Below are 10,432 nucleotides of genomic sequence, written 5' to 3' on the forward strand. Positions count from 1 at the left end.
AAAAAAAATCATCTTCTTTCCAAACAAAGGCTTCTATAAGCTTAGGAATTTGAAAAATATTTTTCTATTGCTTAAAATCCTGTTTTCTGAACTCTGTATTACAGAAACTAGCTGGTTCACAGAATGAACCATACCATGATTTTGTGTCTTATTTTACTTTGCTTTTATTCTATATTACATATATCACCATAATCAGCCTGACACACAATAATTAAAGAAAAGGACAGGAAAAAAATTCTTTTACTGGCTCAGTGAAGGTTTATTCTCAAATGCTGATTGATACAGTATGTGGCACAATCTCAATTGCCAGGACCCATCAAGAAGAATCAAAAAACCAGTAGGCTATCTTTCTGAGATGGTTCTGCCATGAATTCATTAAAATCTATGATGGATTTGCTTCTGCAGGTAAGCCTCAGGAAATTGGATTGTAGGAAAGATTCCTGCTATTAATATGCCTTTACTGTTATTATTAAATATATGTAACAACCACTAGGTATTATTCTACCATGTTGGGCAGATTTTTGCAGAACAAAGGAGATGTACTGTCTTATAGTGATACTATATAAACAAATATATGACTTTTTAATTCTTAATGATGATCTTATAGAATTAAAGACCCAGAAATGAACCTACATACCTATGGTCACTTGATCTTTGACAAAAGAGCAAAACCATCCAGTGGAAACAAGATGGCATTTTCAACAAATGGTGCTGGTTCAACTGGAGGTCAGCATGTAGTAGAATGCAAATAAATTCATTATATCTCATTGTACAAAGTTCAAGTCCAGGGGGGATGAAGGACCTACACATGAAACCAGATAAACTGAAACTAATAGAAGAGCAAGTGGAGATGAGCCTCGAACACATCGGCACAGGGAAAGTTTTCCTGAACATAACACCAATGGCTTATGCTCTAAGATCAAGAATTGACAAAGGGAACCTCATAAAATTGCAAAGCTTCTGTAAGTCAAAGGGCACTGTCAATAGGACAAAATGGCAACCAACAGATTGGGAAAAGATCTACCAATCCTACATCTAAAAAGGGGGTAGTATCCAATATATACAAAGAACTCAAGAAGTTAGTCTCCAGAGAACCAAATAACCTTATTAAAAATGGGATACAGCACTAAACAAAGAATTCTCAACAGGAATACTGAGTGTCTGAGAACCACCTAAAGATATACTCAACTTCCTTAGTCATCAGGGAAATGCAAATCAAAATAACCCTGAGATTCCACCTCACACCAGTCAGAATGGTTAAGATCAAAAACTCAGGTGACACCAGATGCTGGTGTGGATGTGGAGACAGAGGAGCACTTACTCATTGTTTCTAGGATTGCAGGTTAGTAGAACCACTCTGGAAATTCCTCAGAAAATTGGACATAGTATTACCTGAGGACCCAGATATGCCTTTCCTGGTATATACCCAAAAGTTGCTCCCATATTTAACAAGGACACATGCTCCACTGTGTTCATAGCAGCCTTCTTTATAATAGTCAGGAGCTGGAAAGAACCCAGATGTTCCTCAACAGAGGAATGGATACAGAAAATGTGGTACATTTAGACAGTGGAGTATTACTCAGCTATTAAAAACAATGACTTCATGAAATTCTTAGGAAAATGGATGGGACTAGAAAATATCATCCTGAGTGCAGTAACCCAATAACAAAAGTACACACATGGTATGCACTCACTGAAAAGTGGATGTTAGGCCAAAAACTTGGAATACCCAAGATACAATTCACAGACTACATGAAGCTCAAGAAGAAGGAAGACCAAAGTGTGGACACTTAAGTCTTTCTTAGAAGGAGGAACAAAATACCTATAGGAGGAGATACAGTATGGAACTGAGACTCAAGGAAAGGCCAAACAGAGACTGCCCCACTGGGGGATCCATCCTATATACAGTTACCAAACACAGACACTATTATGGATGCCAAGAAGTGCTGACAGAAGCCTGATATAGCTGACCTTTGAGAGGTTCTGTCAGAGCCTGACAAATATAGGCATGGATGCTCACAGCCAACCATTGGATTGAGCGAAGAGTCCCCACAGAGGAGTTGGAGAAAGGATTAAAGGAGCTGAGAGGGGTTGCAGCCTTATTGGGGGGACTAACAGAGTCAATGGGACAGATCCCCCAGAGCTCCTGGAGACTGGACCACCAACCAAAGATTACATATGCAAGGACCCATGGCTCCAGGTGCATATGTAGCAGAGGATGGTCTTGTCAGACATCAGTGGGAGGAAAGGCCCTTGATTCTGTGAATACTAGATGCCCCAGTGTAGGGGAACACCAGGGCAGCAAGGCAGGAGTGGGTGGGTGGTTGAAGTAGCACCCTCATAGAGGCAGGGGGAGGGGGAATGGGATAGGATGTTTCCAAAGAGGAGACATGGAAAGGGGAAAACATTTGAAATGTAAATTTTTAAAAATCCAATAAAAATAAGGGGGGATTCACATGAAAAAATAATTAAAAAAAATGTCTTGTTACTATTTAAGAGCAATTACCTGGTGACACATGGGAGATTGATTGGCAGAGCTTTCATTGAAGTTTTGACAAGCATAAAAGGACCTAGTAGCAGTCCTACTGTAAAACAGCTTAATAATCACAGATATAATTTTAGGAATTCTTACATAATCATCTTCAAGACTTAAGCCATCTATTTCTCTATTTAGCATCACTACAAGACAATATATCTTCTTGGATCTGTAGATATCTGCTCTAAAGGGGTGTACTATTACTTAGTGATTGTTATACATGTTTAATAATAACAAGAAATGCATAATAGCAGGAATCTTTCCTAAAATGAATTTCCTTACATTCTTGCTAGGTAAGGGTGAACCTGTCACAGATTATATAACAATCTGAAGCAGGCCATCTCAGGAAGATCATTCTGCTAGTTATTAGCTTGTCCCATTATGGCTCCTGACATATATTAATAATTATTAAGCTCTTTGATAGGAGAACTGCTATTATCCTCACTGATAATCAAAACTGCAATGAGAACTTTGTCAGTCTTCAAGTGTCACTAGTTATTTGCTTCTGAGACAGAAAGCAAGTGTCTACAATTTAGAGCACATTCCAAGAGGTTGTAAAACAATTAACCAAAAATCATAAAAAGGGAACTAATAATTTACTATATGTGCAAGGACAGAAGATATAATATTGGCTGGGTTTGTCTGTACAAAGCATCACTAATAACTTAGTCACAAAAGTCATGTTTTTTTAACTCTCCATGAATGTGTAGAGCTGGTGAATATTTAACCAGATAATTACTCTTAATTCTATGTTGTAAGCTTCTTATTCAGTTTATGATTTGAATTTATGTGTAAACTTGTGATGAACTTTTTACCATGTGATCATATATTCTGGAAGATGTATAAGTGCTGAGGACAAAGAAAGAAGAGAATTTTTTAGACGGAACTCAAGAAGAACTTAGAAGAAGTGCATTAGGAGTAATTGTATTGAAAGTAAAGGCATTACTGGGACATCAGAGGAGGAGGAAGAGCAATTAGTAGAAGAGAGCAGAGAGAACTTTTCGAGAGATATTTTTGGGAGGAGAACTTTTGTAGAAAGTTTTTGGAGAACTGAAGAACAAATTGGAAATAGATCTACCAGAAGGCCCCACTATACCAATTTTGGGCATAGAGCAAAAGATGCCCCACCATACCATAGAAGCACATGCCCCACTATGTCCATAGCAGTCTTATTTGTGATACCCAGAAGCTTGAAAAACCCCAGATGTCATACAATGGATGAATTGATACAGATGGATCATTTACACAATGAAATACTATTCAGCTATTAGGAATGCATACATCCTGAGTTTTTCAGGTAAATGGATGGAAATGGAAAATATCAGATTCCTGAGGTAACTCAGACCCAAAAAGACATGCATCATATGTATTCATTAATAAGTGGATATTAGCCAAAAAAGGACAGAATTTCCAGGATACAATCCACAGAACTCAAGAAAGTTAGCAAACCAAAGAGCCCAAGTAAGGATGCCTCAATCCCACTTGCAAGGGAGAAGAAATCAATCATGGGGCAGAGGGATAGAGGGACATGGATAGGAGAAGAGAGTGGGAGGTAGAAAGGGGAACATGATCAGGTATTGGTAAAGGTTGGGAGAGAGGAGCAGGAATGAAGTCCTGAGGACCAACAGAATGAATAGAAACAGGCAACCTTAGAAAACTGGGAGGTGGGGGAACCCTCTCGAATGAACCAGAGACCTGGGAAGTGAGAGACTCTCAGGACTCAAAGAGAGGGACCTTAGATAAAATGCCTAACAGGAGGAAAAGGGAACTTGTAGAGTTGACCTCCAATAGAAAGACAGGCCATCAAGTGGATGGATGGGCTTTTCATTCCACAGTCAAAAACTCTGACCCAGAATTGTTCCTGTCTAGAAGAACTCCAGGGACTAAAATGGAGAAGAGATTGAGGGAAAGGAGGTCCAGTGACCAGCCCAAATTTGGATCTTTCTTGAAGGGAGGCTCCAATGCCTGACATTATTACTGATGCTATGGTGTGCTTACAGACAGGAGCCTAGCATAGCTGCCCTTTGAGAGGCCCAACAAGAAGCTTACTGAGACAGATGCAGATATTTACACCCAATCAATGGACTGAAGTAGGGGACTGCTGTGGTTGAACTAGGGAAAGGCTGGAAAAAGTTGAGGAGGAGGGCGACACCATAAGAAGACCAGCAGTCTCAACTAACCTGGACCCCTGAGGTCTCTCAGACACTGAGCCACCAACCAGGCAGCATACACTTGCTGGCCTGAGCCCCCTGAAACATATACAGCAGGGGATTGCCTTGTCTGGCCTCAGTGAGTGAAGAGGCACATAACCATCTAGAGACTTGAGGCCCCAGACAGTAAGGAGGCCTGGCTGGTTGGAGTGGAATGGGCTAGAGAGGTGGGGACATCCTCTTGGAGACAGGGATGGAGGAATGGGATGAGGAAATATTGGAGGGTGGATCAGGAAGGGCATAACAACTGGACTGTAAAAAAATTAAAAAAAAAAACGATTTAAAAATTAAATTCAAAAAAGAAAAAAGAGAAAGAAAGAAAGGCTAAAACCACTGTTTTCAAAGTGTCCCTTTTTCTTCAATAACTTCAACTGGCAGGCTGGAAGTTAGAGCCCTGCAGTTCCTGGAGATAGAACAAAGGCTACTTTACTTAATCTCCTGCTGTTTTATGATGAGGTTAAACAGTTTCTTGTCTCAGAGGAACCCAGAAGTCAGGTCAGATACTAGGTAAACATTTTATTACTATATAGCAACCCTTAACATCTGTGTAAGACCAAGTCTTGCCCTCAACAACAGTCTTTCCCCTCTGCTATCTCAAGAGGAACCAAGAAGAAAGAACATCTGGGGCTTGCCCCCTGGCACTCAGTTATCAGTAAAGTATCACAATGGATTTCACAGGATAAAATTGATCCAATTAATGTTTAAATTATATAAATTGGCTGATATCTACTTCCTTTGCTTTTCAATATGTCATCCAATGTTTGCCAGATATGTACCTCAAACACATAAAAACCCAAATTGGTAAGATTTACCACTTAAAGTTTAATACACATACTATTCTATTTAATGAGCTAAAAAAATATTTAAACTCAAATTTAAGTTAGTCTAAGATTATGCTGAGTTTTAAATTTTTAACTTGGTTGTTATAATTACTTTTATTATTCTTCTCATTTGAACACTGACAACTAAGAAGTCAGCAGTCCACCATGAAAGATCAGCCAAATGCAGCTTACGGTTATGAATTTCTGTAAATCTTAAAACCACACATCAAAGACTAGACATGAACAGATTTAATATCTGTCCATAATGTAACATTTTGCAACATTCCTGGTAATTTGTTTAATTAATAAGGTGCTTATTGCACACATTTAATTGCAAAACATTGTATTACATTGTGGGGATATATGTAAGAGATGGTTCCTTGTCAAGTGTCAAAGGATAAAACTCTAATAAATGAATTTAAAAGTGAAAGAAATAGAAAAACATGAGGAATTCATTTTCTAATAGATAAATGTTTGAAAACTGTTCACAAGGCCATGGTCAAGAGTAAAATTTATTTCAATTTAAAACCTCTCTAATGTACTTTGAATATTAGTACACTTTCCTCTGCAATATATCATAGTGATTAAGAATATGAGCCTTTCAGAAATGGAGCTAACATTAGAATCTCAGCTATACCTCTCATTTCCTGGGGAAACTCAAACTCCATATAAAATGGAAGGAATATACCTATGCATCATAATAGTGATAAAAATTGAGTAAAATGACAACATATATGAGCCTTACACTGTTGGCAAATAGTAGACATTCCGTAAATGTTGGATATTTTCAAGTTGCCACAGGGTGAGCTTGAAAAGCTATTTTAGGATGTTATATTTATTTTAATTGAAACAGAGAATATGATGTGACAAATGTCCACCATCAAGCTCAGGTACGCCCACATGACTGTCATTTTTTTCATCTCAGGAGAAGTTTATTTAAGTTGTTATGCTTTCCTTTTATAGAGACACAAAGAAGACCACAAACTCTCTGAGGATAACTCTCTTCCTCTTATATATTTTTATGTTTCAAAACAACAGATCTCACAAATCAATATCAACTGGAAAAAGATAATCCAAGGGTTTGAACTCATAACAAGAGCATAGTACTGGTTTCTAAGAGTGTCTGTAACATAAAAACAAATGTAAGCATCTCTCTGTATTTTAGTTCACTTTGAAATACTGAACATACATATATTACAATATATTAAACAGCACTCATACGTGAAATATTCACAAAGGATTGATTGAGAATTAAGAATCAAATTCTGACTGATCAAGAGTAATGCTTCTGGAGATGATATTTATTACAATCATTAATAAGGAGGGGTGGGACAGAGACAAAGAGACAGAGACAGAGACAGAGAGGGATAGAAATAGACAGAGAGGCAGAAACAAAGAAAAGAGACAAATATTTCTTTAATGAAATATCCCCTCAACAAAGAGAATGACAACCCAACTAGATACGCTATGCTAGAAAATAAAACTCCAGTACCAAGAATAGATTATCCCTTTAGGAGTTGCTGGAGACACATAGATCCCTAAATATTAAAAACTATTGCCAATGCTCATGGTTACCTCCCAAAATTTGACATTACAACCCAGTTGCTGAAGACATCATTTACTTGAGTTTGAACATGGAAAAGTCAAAATGATTTTTGGTACCCTGGAAGCATCAGACCTACTAGTTATGTTTTACTAGTGCTACTAAGTTCTATACAGGCTACCAAAGGAGAAAATAGTTATCAATTTTATTCAACGGTGAACACTAAAAAGTATGGCAAGCCTGATAAGATATGCCCTTGTGCAAAGATTGTGTATGTTATGAAAATAGATTATTTTCTCTCCGGTGACTTTCTAAGGTGGGACTAGCTGGGAGGCACAGGCCTCAGAAGTGGCAGGGTAGCCGGTATAGGATCCTTTCTACCTCCATCTAGTTCTAGGAGGGACTGTGGACTCAGGAGGGATGACTTATCCACAGCCCTCTGCACTCAGGTCTTACCAGAGGAGAGCTGCTCTCCCAGAAGTGCTGACACAGGCTTACAGACCCACAGGAGGAAGAAGCTCCAGCCAGAGACAGCAAGAAAATCTAACACCAGAGACCAACAAATGGTGAAAGGCAAACGCAAGAACCTTGCCAACAGAAACCAAGACTACTTGGCGACATCAGAACCTAGTACTCCCACCTCAGGAAGTCATGAATATCTCAAAACACCAGAAAAGAAAGATTTGGATCTAAAATAATATTTCATGATGGTGATAGAGGAACTTAAGAAGGACATGAATAACTCACTTAAAGACATACAGGAGAACACAGGTAAAGAGGTTCAAGCCATTAAAGAGAAAAACACAAAATTCCCTTAAAGAATTACAGGAAAACACAACCAAACAGGTGAAGGAATTGAGCAAAACCATCCAAGACCTATAAATAGAAGTAGAAACAGTGAAGAAATCACAAAGAGAGACAGCTCTGGAGATTGAAAACCTAGGAAAGAAGTCAGGAACCATAGATGCAAGCATCACGAACAGAATACAAGATATAGAAGAGAGAATCTCAGATGCAGAAGATACCATAGAAAACATTGATACAACAGTCAAAGAAAACACAAAAATGCAAAACGTTTAACTCAAAACATCCAGGAAATCCAGGACACAATGAGAAGACCAAACCAAAGGATAATAGGTATAGAAGAGAGTGAAGACCTCCAATTAAAGTGTCAGTAAATATCGTCAACAAAATTATATAAGAAAACATCCCTAACCTAAAGAAAGAGATGCCCATGAACATAGAAGAAGCTGATAGAACTCCAAATAAACTGGACCAGAAAAGAAATTTCTCCCACCACATAATAGTCAAAACACCAAATACACAAAACAAAGAAAGATTACTAAAAGCAGTGAGGGAAAAAGGTCAAGTAACAAATAAAGGCAGACTTCTAAGAATTACATCAGACTTCTTGCCAGAGACTATGAAAGTCAGAAGATCCTGGGTTGATGTCATACAGACCCTAAGAGAACACAAATGCCAGCCCAGGGTACTATACCCAGCAAAACAATCAATTACCAAAGATGGAGAAACCAAAGTACTCCATGACAAAACCAAATTTACACAATATATTACAACAAATCCAGCCCTTCAGAGAGTAATAAGTGGAAAACTTCAACATAAAGCGGGAAACTACTTCCTAGAAAAAGTAAGAACGTAATCTTCTAACAAAATCAAAAGAAGATAGCAAATGAACAGAATTCCAACTCTAACAACAAAAATGACAGGAAGCATCAATTACCTTTCCTTAATATCTATTAATATCAATGGACTCAATTCCCCCCAAAAAAGACATAAATTATCAGACTGGGTACATAAACAGGAACCAACATTTTGTTGCATACAGGAAACCCACCTCAGTGACAAAGACAGACACTACTTCAGAATAAAGGCTAGAAAATTTTTTCCAAAACAATGATCCCAAGAAAAAAGCTGGAGTAGCCATTCTAATATTGAATAAAATCAACTTTCACCCTAAAGTGATCAAAAAAGATAAGGAAGGACACTTCATACTCATCAAAGGTATGATCTACCAAGATGAACTCTCAATACTGAACCTCTATGCTCCAACTGCAAGGGTATCTACATTCATAAAAGAAACTTTACTAAAGCTCAAAGCACACATTGCACTGCACACAATAATAGTGGGACACTTCAACACCCCACTCTCTGCAATGGGCAGATCATAGAAACAGAAACTAAACAAAGACATGGTGAGACTAACAGAAGTTATGAAACAGATGAAATTAACAGATATCTATAGAACATTTTATCCTAAAACAAAAGGATATACCTTTTTCTCAGCACCTCATGGTACCTTCTCCAAAATTGACCATATAATTGGTCACAAATCAGGCCTCAACAGATACAAGAAGACTGAAATAATTCCTTGCATACAATCAGGTCACCATGGACGAAGGCTGCTCCTCAATAACAACATAAACAATTGAATGTCCATATACATGTGGAAGCTTAACAACACTCTACTCAATGATAATTTGGTCAAGGAAGAAGTAAAGAAAGAAATTAAAGACTTTCTAGAGTTTAATGAAAATGAAGCCACAACATACCCAAACTTATGGGACACAATGAAAGCAGTCCTAAGAGAAAAACTAATAGTTCTAAGTGCCTTGAAAAATAAAATGCAGAGAACATATACCAACAATTTGACAGCATACCTGCAAGCGCTAGAACAAAGAGAAGCAAATTCACCCAAGAGGAATCAAAGGCAGGAAATAAACTCAGGGCTGAAATCAATCAACTAGAAACAAAAAGAACTATACAAAGCATCCAACCAAACCAGGAGCTGGTTCTTTGAGAAAATCAACAAAATAGATAAACCCTTAGCCAGATTAACTAGAGGACACAGAGATAGTATCCTAATTAACACGATCAGAAATGAAAAGGGAGACATAACAACAGACACTGAGGAAATCCAAAAATTTATGAGATCCTACTACAAAAGCCTATACACAACAAAAATGGAACACCTGGATAAAATGGACAATGATTTTGGACAGATACCAGGTACCAAAGTTAACCCAAGATCAGATGAATGATCTAAACAGTTCCATATCTGCTAAAAAAAAAATAGAAACAGTTATTAATAGTCTCCCAACCAAAAAGAGCACTGAACAAGATGAGTTTAGTGCAGAGTTTTATCAAACCTTAAAAGAAGACCTTTTACCAATACTCCTCAAACTATTCCACAAAATAGAAACAGAGGTACTCTACCCAATTTGTTCTCTGAAGCCACAATTACTCTGGTACCTAAACCACACAAAGACCTAACAAAGAAAGAAAACTTCAGACCAATTTCCCT

Source organism: Mastomys coucha, unplaced genomic scaffold (assembly GCF_008632895.1).
Source record: "Mastomys coucha isolate ucsf_1 unplaced genomic scaffold, UCSF_Mcou_1 pScaffold21, whole genome shotgun sequence".
Classification (NCBI taxonomy): Eukaryota; Metazoa; Chordata; class Mammalia; order Rodentia; family Muridae; genus Mastomys; species Mastomys coucha.